This window comes from Triticum dicoccoides, chromosome 4B, assembly GCF_002162155.2.
Source record: "Triticum dicoccoides isolate Atlit2015 ecotype Zavitan chromosome 4B, WEW_v2.0, whole genome shotgun sequence".
Lineage (NCBI taxonomy): Eukaryota > Viridiplantae > Streptophyta > Magnoliopsida > Poales > Poaceae > Triticum > Triticum dicoccoides.
The window spans coordinates 255,341,118-255,354,822 of NC_041387.1; positions in this window are offsets into that span (position 1 = coordinate 255,341,118).

Consider the following 13,705-nt stretch of genomic DNA (forward strand, 5'->3'; position numbering starts at 1 on the left):
CATTTCCCGGTAAGAGAGGCTACTAAGGATAAACAACTAGATAGTCAGATCCCACACATACCAAGCATTTCAATAACATACACACAATATGCTCGATATGTGCAAATACAACATGGAATCACAACATGACTCTACAACTCAAGTATTTTATTCAATAGGCTCCAAGGAGCGAGATATTACAATCATGGGTCTCATGACCCGACATTCAGAGCATACAAGTCAAAGCACAAGCGGAAGCTATCATGTCTGAGTACAGACATCTATAAATGAAAAAGGCTGAGAAGCCTGACTATCTACCAGATCCTGCCGAGGGCACAAGATCGTAGCTGAGGTAACAAGCTAAACGTCGAAGTCCACGTGGAACTACTAGCGAGACCGAAGTCTCTCTGCAAAAACATAAAATAGGCAAACATGAATACAAATGTACCCAGCAAGACTTACATCAGAACTAACGACATATGCATCATTATCAACAAAGGGATGGTGGGGGTTTAACTGCAGCAAGCCAGCTTTGACTCGGTGGCTATCCTGAACTACGACTGCAAGTAACTCTTTTGAGGTGGCGCACACGAGTCCACATATTCACCATATCAATAGACCACTATGGATCCGTTCCCGTCTCCCTACGAGAACGCCATCCATAGCACTCACGCTTATCTTGCGTATTTTAGAGTATCCACTTTCACTTGTCTATGAACTGTATAGGCAACCCAGAAGTCCTTTACCGCGGACACGGCTATTCGAATAGATCATATTAACCCTGCAGGGGTGTACTTCTTCACACACGCTCTCACCACTTACCGCCGTTTACACGACATGTACTCGGCAACCTTCAAGCGGAAGCCCAGCGAGGGTGTCGGCCACGACCTGACTAACCACACAAGTCTCTCGTCCAGGTTTATCGCCTATTCGGGTTCCATCCGCAAGGAGATCTGGCCGGGGTGTCGCTCACGGCCCCAAACGATGTGTGCAGGGTTCCCAAGTCCACCATCCGGGTGCCACTTGGTACACCGGGCCACTATGCCTAGTCTGTCCCAAGCCCATCTGTACCGGGTGCCACTTGGTAGACTACTAACACTACCTACAAACACCAGAAACTAGTTGCAACTCCTGGACAGAGATCAAGTTGATTAATAAGTCGAGAGAGCTTGGAGCGCCCGGAGCCCAATGTGTGGTAGTAGCTGTTCATGGATCACAAACACAGAACTCAGTTCCTGAGGACGGCTGCAATGAGACAACACACCATGTACTCCTACATGGCCTCTCACCGCTACCTTTACCAAATTGTGTTCATACACTTAGCTCACACATAGTAGGACATGTTCACACACCTCCGATTCATTCCCGATGAATCAAACCTGACTCAACTCTAAGCAGTAGCAGGCATGACAAACAAGCATGAATGAGTAGGCACATCAGGGCTCAAACAACTCCTACTCATGCTAGTGGGTTTCATCTATTTACTGTGGCAATGACAGGTCATGCAGAGGATAAAGGGGTTCAGCTACCGCAGCAAGTAACAAATGACTCGTTGTTGTCCTAATGCAGTAAAAGAGAGCAGGGCGAGAGAGTAGGATTGTATTGGAATGAACAAGGGGTTTTGCTTGCCAGGCACTTCTGAAGATAACATTGAGTCTTCATCAGTGTCAACGATCACATCATCGGTACAGCGTCTACCGAGGGGGAACAACACCGACAAACACAGAAGAAACACGATCAATGCAATGCACAGTATGATGCATGCTATGACATGGCAATATGAATGTGTTTTGGGCTAATGCATCTAGCAACAAGTTAAATGGGGTTGGTTTGAACACTAGGTTCAAATTCAAACTCCATATGTGAGAGTTTAAATGCCATTTAATTGATTTGACCTGATCAGCAGGTATAAGTTGTTCTAACATGCATGAAAATGGTATAGATGGATAGATTGGATTTTTCTGATCATTTTTCATATATAACTTGTTTGATTTGGAGCTACGGTTGATTTTCTATGATTTTTAGAAGTTTTGGCTATTTCCTGGAATTTCCTGATTTATTTTTAAACCAGAAAGTCACTTATTGTGTCAGCACTATGTCATGCTTGCGTCAGCAAGTCAACAGCGCTGACCAGGTCAAACCTGACCAGTGGGGTCCACTGGTCAGTCTCATAGGCCTGCGTTGGTCACTGACGTGTAGGGCCAGTCAAGGGCCAGGTCAGCATGGTCAACGCTGACGTGTGGGTCCCGCTTGGTTTAAAAAAAACTGAACAGAAATTAAACTGGTGTTAGTTAAGGGCATGGGCCTAGTAGTCAGTGAGAGAGGAAGTTAGTTAGCCTCGTCATTAGCAGTTAATGGCGTTGCCATGTCGGCTTGCCGACGTTCAGCCGGCGACGACCAAAACTGCGGCGGGAGCTCGCCGGAGTGGCGGTGCGAGCGGTTTGGGCCAAGCCAAGGGCACTAGAGGGTTGCCCTTGCTCGCGCGCATCCAAAGGAGGCACGCATGAGGCACGGGGTGGCCGGAGCTCGCCGGAGTGGCGGCCGCGGCGGCTGCCGGAGCTACGGGTTCGAGCGGCGCGAGGCCACATAGGACGGGAGGGCTGGCTAAGGGGCTCACCGAGCTCCTGAAGATGCTAGGAGCACGGTGCCGTGCTCGGTTTCGAGCCTTACTGGCTGCAGTGACGGCGGCGACATCGCCGGCGGCGTGGGGTTCTCGGCCAAGACAGGGCTATGGCCTAGAGGTCGAAAGAGACCAGGGGAGAAGGGGAGGTCGACTCGGGGGCTCACCGTGAGTCCGTTTGGAGGGTCAGTGGGCTCGAGGGCGGCCGGAGTGCAGCGAATCGACAGCGAGGGGCTCGGGTGCTCGAGGTTGGAGATGACCACGATGACGATGAAGCAGGGCCTCCTGGCATCTTGTAGTTTGATTGGGAGGACGAGGAGGTTCCTGCGGTTCTTCTGGACTCGGTGGAAGGGTGAGGGTTGCCCGGTGGCCGCGGTGGTGCTCGTCGACGGCGGCGGGTGTGTTCGGTGGCTGCATGCGAGAGAGCCATAGGAGGAGAGGAGCTCGGGGAGAGAGTGAGAGGCCTGGGGGGGTGCGTGGCTGTCTCCGTGGCGCTGGAAGGGCCTCGAGGGCGTGAGGCAGGCAGGGAGGAGGCCACGGCGTCGCCAGCGCTCGCCACCGAGCTGCTTCGGGGCGAGGGGAGGAAGACGACAGGAAAAGGTGGGCTGGGCCGCGCTGGGCCGGTCCTGTTGGGCCACCAGGTGAGCGTTAGGTAGTCCTTCTCTCTCTCTCTTTCTTTTATTTTCTGTTTTCTATTTTTTTGCAGATGTTTGGCTTTATTAAAAATACTAAAATGTTTCCAAAAATCCCGCAAATAATTGTGGGCTCGGTTGGGATTATTCCTAATAGCCCACACTTAAGTTCAGAATTATTTGAGCATTTAAAATATTTAATAGCATTTAAATGCCCAAATGCAAGTAGAGTATGATTTAGTTCAGAGCCCAATATGTCCTGCAAAAATATAAACCATTTTTGGTAGATGTTTTCACCTCAAACCAGAAATGTTGAACATTTTTAGAGGGCATTTTGAGTTCAAAGAAAAAGATTTTATTTTGACCCTAGTTGAATTCATTTGGTGCTAGGGTTTAAGCATCCCCATTTCAAGTTTAACTGAAATTTAAACATGATGCAACACATGACTAGCTAGCTTAGAGCAAACCAGAAGCTAGGGATGTGACAACTCACCCCTACTAAACAAGAATCTCGTCCCGAGATTCAGCCGTAGCGTAAGATGAAGGGGAAACGCAAACTAACATAATCTTCATGATCCAGGTGGCACTCCATCAGAACGTTGAATCGACCACCATCTTGTCTCATCGTCTTGCTCTGAGAACTCCAACTAACATAACAAGAAGAGGAAAGGAAAACTCTAGAAAAATCGATCTTCTTGAAGACCGAACAACTCAGGGTCAAATCATGGGATGAGACATTGACACATCTCTCGAGCTGAGACACGAAGCATACATCTGAAGAAATGGAGTGAGACAAATGACGAGGGCTCGCTAGGTAGACAACAATTCCAGACTTAAGAATGTGGTGATCGGTTGTCAACGTAGCGAGGAGTTGAATTGCCATGATACCATAATGGGGCACCTTAGGGAATGTGACTCGTAGGAATATCCCTTAAGTGGCAAAAAGAATTACCTTTGATTTAGAGATCATTGAAACTCTTTATACCGGCTTAAGGCAAATCACAAATGATCATTTGGAGGGGTTCAGTAGAATGGCATACCCGGATTAGAATGGATAATGTGGATTACCTTGTTGAAAACAACACATGGGATGATTCTAGTAACTGAGGAGAAGCTCAACAGTAGAGAGTGAGTCCACTGTTTGAAAGTTATAGCATAGGCGAGGAAGCTGAGAGCAAACCCAGTTAGTGCCGATGATAACACCTAGCGCTTGCACGTGCTCTCAAGAACTTGAGCATCTCCATATTCATCAAGGTTTTACCAACATCCGTGTCAAGGATCCTGGCAACACAACATACTACCATGATGGATAGTGATGGACGATGCAGATGCATAGGAAGATAACAGCTTCTCAAATTTCACCTTAGCGAGACCAAGGGAACAGAATCTGGATGATCGACCGAGAGACATTTAGCACTCTGCTACTAATGTTCTCCTTGATGTTCTAGTGCAACCCATTAATTAAAATGGTTTGGTTCCCAGAACATCAAGTAAAAGGTCGGACTTCGGGAGCACAAAAGAAAATCCATAAGGAACATCTAAGGAGTAAATCCTATGAAGTCCTTATGGGGAGGTGGCCAACTTCCTCAATCAAGATACTACAATAATAGGTCTTCCGGCTGGGTGTGTTGGCCACGACATCCACTTTACCGGTTATCGAGAGACCAATATTATAGTTCTTGGGAAATGTTCAAACCATCATATCTGCCTGAGATTGAGATCTGGTTGGTGTCAGGATATTCCAGATTCATCGAGTCTAGAAAGAAAAAGAAAGTTTGCAACACAAATCGACGAGATGATGTTGCGAGATTCTCGGGAAATGAACTACGATAGCAAGCTCCAAAACATGAGCTAGTTCTGCTACACATATGTGAACACGTTGTCCCAGACAAACATTATCACATGGTAGTCTTACAATAAAACACTACCGAGTTCAGGTGGGGAACCATCATTAATGACATCGAAGTCTCCACGCGTGGAAGTCCAAAGAGTTCACCTTGGACAGACTCCTTTATCTTTGAACAACTCAATCAGTGGCTTGGTGTGCTAGGATATACATATGGAATGAGGATGATCAGTCTAACAGACCACAGAATTCTTCGCACGTGCATGACTGACTTGGGATGATTCCAAAGGAGGTAAAACAAGCCTTCTCAAATTCATGGCGGCAACTTGCATCAAGTGCACATGAATTAGAGGGACTCACTTCTTTTGTCCAAACATATGCTTCATGAACGAGTCATGAAGATAATGATTATAAAAGTTTCCAATACTAGCTTGATGTTCAACAAAATTAAGGAAAAGGTAAGGGTGTTGTCGATGGGCTCAACAACAATTTATCCAGGTTTCCATGAAGATGGAATTCCATAATTATGTGAACACGGTGATAGCATTAGTCAGACCAAAAGATATAATGGTGTATGCTCGAGGGATCAACCACGAGTAAGACAACATTAAGAACATCGTTGGTTCTGATTTGATTTGACGATAGCCCATAATCAAATCAAGGATTGGATAAGACATAGCACCGACAACTGATCACGAGGATCAATCGATGAAGATATCATATTTCTTCAACAAACACACAAACGCAAGGATATCCCTTTGGAAATGAACTAAGGGGGGACAAGCTTTCATCTCCCAACTCTCCAAGTTGTTGTTCAGTTTACCAACTAGCTCAGGGTATCCAACACAGATTTTTGGAGAAGGGGGTGGTTTATGAAAAACCAACTTGATCACGAACCCAACATAGCGGTCATGTGACAACCTGGTAATACTTCCGAGAAGATATTCGGAAAATTACGAACCACCAATATGTTATTAAGCTCGAAAACAATCTTGTTTCCGAAGCAAGATGATGTGATCAATTAAGCAAGGGATTGAAACCCTAACTCATTCATCGAAGAGTGCACCAGAAAGAAGGACTAGGTAGCACGAACAGTCTTAGAATGACGATTCAAGAACCAACACGCTAAGAATGAAATTATTGTCCTTTAACTACCAAGAAACAAGGTTGCTAGGAGTATTGATTTCACACATCACGATTCACTTGTCGACATTCCGATTGCAACAACACGGAACCGAGAAATGAATAATGATGGAGAGAAGTATCACTGTGTCAAGAGTTCATAGGATGGTGTGCAATTCCCATGATATTCTTGATATAAAGATGGTAATACTCCAAGGTAGAACAGAGCAAAAGCAAGATTAGCAATTTGATCTGTGGAGTACGACTGCTTTGACCCAATCCTGGAAATGGACAAGGTACTGGAGTTTGTTTCTCCTAGTCATTCCGGAATAGAATGGCTTGACGGACCACAAGAGTAATAGGAATGCACGCATACTCTTGACTATCAAATGATAGACGAGGGTCAGAAGACAACTAAGAGGGACAACTCAAAGAACATATAATTTTCTGAGTTGTGGATGCATAGATTAGTATGTCGAACCAAGTTCAACATGTTTCTTCCGGATAACCCATGCAGAGAGGTAGGACTGGCAGAGTCACGATTTATGAATGGAGAACTCCTCAAGAGTACTCTAATTGTGATCTTTTGATCCAAGAAACATCTCCCATAAGCGGTTCATAGTATTTGGAAGAAGGAAATACTACGGACCTCGAGGACTATCGCAAAGTTACTAATATCCTAAAGGAACTAGCAAACACTATCAACATGAAGTAAGTAGAGTGAATCTTGGGATCAAGAACCCAGGAATAGAATACCTACTACTAAGTAGCATCACGGGATGCTTTCAAGAATAAAGGCCAGAATCATCACACTGGGACACAAATCATGGCTAGATTACTAGATGATCCCCTAAGACACCTAGGGTCATAATAAGAACTCCAACATATATGTCAAGGCAACAGAGTACCTCAACTCACCGATTAGTGTGGTTAACCTGGCCCAAAGGAACGTCGAAACGGAAGGAAGGGATTTTGCAAATGCTTCAGACTATTTTAGAAACCTGGGATGACTCGGACAACATCACGGCTGTAAATGCTCAGAAAAGATTCAAGACATTCACAAAATGGTGGCATATCCACTCAGAAGCACAATATCAAGGTTTCGAGATCAATAGTTAACATACGGAAGTAGTAAAAGCTGAACTGAGATTTGAAACTAACAATTCTATAAGTCTATGGATTAGTAACACGTCATCCTGATAGATAGATGAGAAGGCCTAGTTCTTAATCCCCGTAGAAGAGAAGAGGATGACTCAGATCAGAAGGCCATGAGGTATAAGGAGTAAAAGAGCCTTACGTTCCATCCCACAATCAATTCCCTTACATAAGTAAAGCATTTCTAGACACAACTTCGACCAGTTTGGCTTGGTAATCCTACAGGCAGTCAGGCTCTGATACCAACGCTGTCAGGACCCCAACTCAATGCCACACCGATCTAGCATGTAACACCTCATATCACTTTGCGGCCTCACGCATGGTATTCCCACGGGTGTCGCCTTACCTTTGCCCGGGACCATTTGCGCCTTTTGGCACACGTATATGATAGTGTCGCTAGCATCCATATGATAAGGAGCCCCGGGCTGACATGGCTAGTCGTAAACCCAAAGTGGCACAAGCTTACAGGGACAGGCATCCATGACCCAGCATCGAACGTGTCGGTTATCAGCGAGTGAATCCAGGCTGTAGCACTGGGCTAGCAGGACTCCGGTGAACCGGGCTGTAGCGGGCTAACAGGACTCCGGTATTCATCGCGTGACATTTCCCCGAAGGGACAGACACAGGAACGAAGAAGGACACATGCCGGCTAGCCTAAGTGTTCCGGAGCAGTAGCAAGCTACCATGGCTTAGTGGAAGCACTAGGAGACATTTCCCGGTAAGAGAGGCTACTAAGGATAAACAACTAGATAGTCAGATCCCACACATACCAAGCATTTCAATAACATACACACAATATGCTCGATATGTGCAAATACAACATGGCATCACAACATGACTCTACAACTCAAGTATTTTATTCAATAGGCTCCAAGGAGCAAGATATTACAATCATGGGTCTCATGACCCGACATTCAGAGCATACAAGTCAAAGCACAAGCGGAAGCTATCATGTCTGAGTACAGACATCTATAAATGAAAAAGGCTGAGAAGCCTGACTATCTACCAGATCCTGCCGAGGGCACAAGATCGTAGCTGAGGTAACAAGCTAAACGTCGAAGTCCACGCGGAACTACTAGCGAGACCGAAGTCTCTCTGCAAAAACATAAAATAGGCAAACGTGAGTACAAATGTACCCAACAAGACTTACATCAGAACTACTACATATGCATCATTATCAACAAAGGGATGGTGGGGGTTTAACTGCAGCAAGCCAGCTTTGACTCGGTGGCTATCCTGAACTACGACTGCAAGTAACTCTTTTGAGGTGGCGCACACGAGTCCACATATTCACCATATCAATACACCACTATGGATCCGTTCCCATCTCCCTACGAGAACGCCATCCATAGCACTCACTTGTCTATGAACTGTATAGGCAACCCAGAAGTCCTTTACCGCGGACACGGCTATCCGAATAGATCATATTAACCCTGCAGGGGTGTACTTCTTCACACACGCTCTCACCACTTACCGTCGTTTACACGACATGTACTCGGCAACCTTCAAGCGGAAGCCCAGCGAGTGTGTCAGCCACGACCTGACTAACCACACAAGTCTCTCGTCCAGGTTTATCGCCTATTCGGGTTCCATCCGCAAGGAGATCCGGCCGGGGTGTCGCTCACGGCCCCAAACGATGTGTGCAGGGTTCCCAAGTCCACCATCCGGGTGCCACTTGGTACACCGGGCCACTGTGCCTAGTCTGTCCCAAGCCCACCTGTACCGGGTGCCACTTGGTAGACTACTAACACTACCTACAAATACCAGAAACTAGTTGCAACTCCTGGACAGAGATCAAGTTGATTAATAAGTCGAGAGAGCTTGGAGCGCCCGGAGCCCAATGTGTGGTAGTAGCTGTTCATGGATCACAAACACAGAACTCAGTTCCGGAGGACGGCTGCAATGAGACAACCCACCATGTACTCCTACATGGCCTCTCATCGCTACCTTTACCAAATCGTGTTCATACACTTAGCTCACACACAGTAGGACATGTTCACACACCTCCGATTCATTCCCGATGAATCAGACCTGACTCAACTCTAAGCAGTAGCAGGCATGACAAACAAGCATGAATGAGTAGGCACATCAGGGCTCAAACAACTCCTACTCATGCTAGTGGGTTTCATCTATTTACTGTGGCAATGACAGGTCATGCAGAGGATAAAGGGGTTCAGCTACCGCAGCAAGTAACAAATGACTCGTTGTTGTCCTAATGCAGTAAAAGAGAGCAGGGCGAGAGAGTAGGATTGTATCGGAATGAACAAGGGGGTTTTGCTTGCCTGGCACTTCTGAAGATAACATTGAGTCTTCATCAGTGTCAACGATCACATCATCGGTACAGCGTCTACCGAGGGGGAACAACACCGGTAAACACAGAAGAAACACGATCAATGGAATGCACAGTATGATGCATGCTATGACATGGCAATATGAATGTGTTTTGGGCTAATGCATCTAGCAACAAGTTAAATGGGGTTGGTTTGAGCACTAGGTTCAAATTCAAACTCCATATGTGAGAGTTTAAATGCCATTTAATTGATTTGACCTGATAAGCAGGTATAAGTTGTTCTAACATGCATGAAAATGGTACAGATGGATAGATTGGATTTTTCTGATAATTTTTCATATATAACTAGTTTGATTTGGAGCTACGGTTGATTTTCTATGATTTTTAGAAGTTTTGGCTATTTCCTGGAATTTCCTGATTTATTTTTAAACCAGAAAGTCACTTATTGCATCAGGACTGTGTCATGCTTGCGTCAGCAAGTCAACAACACTGACCTGGTCAAACCTGACCAGTGGGGTCCACTGGTCAGTCTCATAGGGCTGCGTTGGTCACTGACGTGTAGGGCCAGTCAAGGGCCAGGTCAGCATGGTCAACGCTGACGTGTGGGTCCCGCTTGGTTTAAAAAAAACTAAACATAAATTAAACTAGTGTTAGTTAAGGGCGTGGGCCCAGTAGTCAGTGAGAGAGGAAGTTAGTTAGCCTCGTCATTAGCAGTTAACGACGTTGCCATGTCGGCTTGCCGGCGTTCAGCCGGCGATGACCAAAACTGCGGCGGGAGCTCGCTGGAGTGGCGCTGCGAGCGGTTTGTGCCAAGCCAAGGGCACCGGAGGGTTGCCCTTGCTCGCGCGCATCCAAAGGAGGCACGCAGGAGGCACGGGGTGGCCGGAGCTCGCCGGAGTGGCGGCCGCGGCGGCTGCCGGAGCTACAGGTTCGAGCGGCGCGACGCCACAGAGGACGGGAGGACTGGCTAAGGGGCTCACCGAGCTCCTGAAGATGCTAGGAGCACGGTGCCGTGCTCGGTTTCGAGCCTTACTGGCTGCAGTGACGGCGGCGACATCGCCGGCGGCGTGGGGTTCTCGGCCAAGACAGGGCTATGGCCTAGAGGTCGAATGAGACCAGGGGAGAAGGGGAGGACGACTCAGGGGCTCACCGTGAGTCCGTTTGGAGGGTCAGTGGGATCGAGGGCGGCCGGAGTGCAGCGAATCGACGGTGAGGGGCTCGGGTGCCCGAGGTTGGAGATGACCGCGATGACGATGAAGCAGGGCCTCCTGGCGTCTTGTAGTTCGATTGGGAGGACGAGGAGGTTCCTGCGGTTCTTCTGGACTCGGCGGAAGGGTGAGGGGTGCCCGGTGGCCGCGGTGGTGCTCGTCGGTGGGGGCAGGTGTGTTCGGTGGCTGCGTGCGAGAGAGCCAGAGGAGGAGAGGAGCTCAGGGAGAGAGTGAGAGGCCTGGGGGGGTGCGTGGCTGTCTCCGTGGCGCTAGAAGGGCCTCGAGGGCGTGAGGCAGGCAGGGAGGAGGCCACGACGTCGCCAGCGCTCGCCATCGAGCTGCTTCGGGGCGAGGGGAGGAAGACGACAGGAAAAGGTGGGCTGGGCCGCGCTGGGCAGGTCCTGTTGGGCCACCAGGTGAGCGGCAGGTAGTCCTTCTCTCTCTCTCTCTCTTTTATTTTCTGTTTTCTATTTTTCTGCAGATGTTTGGCTTTATTAAAAATACTAAAACGTTTCCAAAAATCCTGCAAATAATTGTGGGCTCGGTTGGGATTATTCCTATTAGCCCACACTTAAGTTCAGAATTATTTGAGCATTTAAAATATTTAATAGCATTTAAATGCCCGAACGCAAATAGAGTATGATTTAGTTCAGAGCCCAATATGTCCTGCAAAAATATAAACCATTTTTGGTAGATGCTTTCAGCTCAAACCAGAAATGTTGAACATTTTTAGAGGGCATTTTGAGTTCAAAGAAAAAGATTTTATTTTGACCCTAGTTGAATTCATTTGGTGCTAGGGTTTAAGCATCCCCATTTCAAGTTTAACTAAAATTTAAACATGATGCAACACATGACTAGCTAGCTCAGAGAAAACCAGAAGCTAGAGATGTGACAACTCACCCCTACTAAACAAGAATCTCGTCCCGAGATTCAGCCGTAGGGTAAGATGAAGGGGAAACGCAAACTAACATAATCTTCATGATCCTGGTGGCACTCCATCAGAACGTTGAATCGACCACCATCTTGTCTCGTCGTCTTGCTCTGAGAACTCCAACTAACATGACAAGAAGAGGAAAGGAAAACTCTAGAAAAATCGATCTTCTCGAAGACCGAACAACTCAAGGTCAAATCATGGGATGAGACATTGACACATCTCTCGAGCTGAGACACGAAGCATACATCTAAAGAAATGGAGTGAGACAGATGACGAGGGCTCGCTAGGTAGACAACAATTCCAGACTTAAGAATGTGGTGATCGGTTGTCAACGTAGCGAGGAGTTGAATTGCCATGATACCATAATGGGGCACCTTAGGGAAGGTGACTCGTAGGAATATCCCTTAAGTGGCAAAAAGAATTACCTTTGATTTAGAGATCATTGAAACTCTTTATACCGGCTTAAGGCAAATCACAAATGATCATTTGGAGGGGTTCAGTAGAATGGCATACCCGGATTAGAATGGATGATGTGGATTACCTTGTTGAAAACAACACATGGGATGATTTTAGTAACTGAGGAGAAGCTCAACAGTAGAGAGTGAGTCCACTGTTTGAAAGTTATAGCATAACGGAGGAAGCTAAGAGCAAACCCAGTTAGTGCCGATGATAACACCTAGCGCTTGTGCATGCTCTCAAGAACTTGAGCATCTCCATATTCATCAAGGTTTTACCAACATCCGTGTCAAGGATCCTGGCAACACAACATACTACCATGATGGATAGTGATGGACGATGCAGATGCATAGGAAGATAACATCTTCTCAAATTTCACCTTAGCGAGACCAAGGGAACAGAATCTGGATGATCGACCGAGAGACATTTAGCACTCCGCTACTAATGTTCTCCTTGGTGTTCTAGTGCAACCCATTAATTAAAATGGTTTGGTTCCCAAAACATCAAGTAAAAGGTCGGACTTCGGGAGCACAAAAGAAAATCCATAAGGAACATCTAAGGAGTAAATCCTATGAAGTCCTTATGGGGAGGTGGCCAACTTCCTCAATCAAGATACTACAATAATAGGTCTTCCGGCTGGGTGTGTTGGCCACGACATCCACTTTACCGGTTATCGAGAGACCAATATTATAGTTCTTGGGAAATGTTCAAACCATCATATCTGCCTGAGATTGAGATCTGGCTGGTGTCAGGATATTCCAGATTCATCGAGTCTAGAAAGAAAAAGAAAGTTTGCAACACAAATCGACGAGATGACGTTGCGAGATTCTCGGGAAATGAACTACGATAGCAAGCTCCAAAACATGATCTGGTTCTGCTACACACATGTGAACACGTTGTCCCAGACAAACATTATCACATGGTAGTCTTACAATAAAACACTACCGAGTTCAGGTGGGGAACCATCATTAATGACATCGAAGTCTCCACGCGTGGAAGTCCAAAGAGTTCACCTTGGACAGACTCCTTTATCTTTGAACAACTCAATCAGTGGCTTGGTGTGCTAGGATATACATATGGAATGAGGATGATTAGTCTAACAGACCACAGAATTCTTCGCACGTGCATGACTGACTTGGGACGATTCCAAAGGAGGTAAAACAAGCCTTCTCAAATTCATGGCGGCAACTTGCATCAATTGCACATGAATTAGAGGGACTCACTTCTTTTGTCCAAACATATGCTTCACGAACGAGTCATGAAGATAATGATTATAAAAGTTTCCAATACTAGCTTGATGTTCAACAAAATTAAGGAAAAGGTAAGGATGTTGTCGATGGGCTCAACAACAATTTATCCAGGTTTCCATGAAGATGGAATTCCATAATTATGTGAACACGGTGATAGCATTAGTCAGACCAAAAGATATAATGGTGTATGCTCGAGGGATCAACCACGAGTAA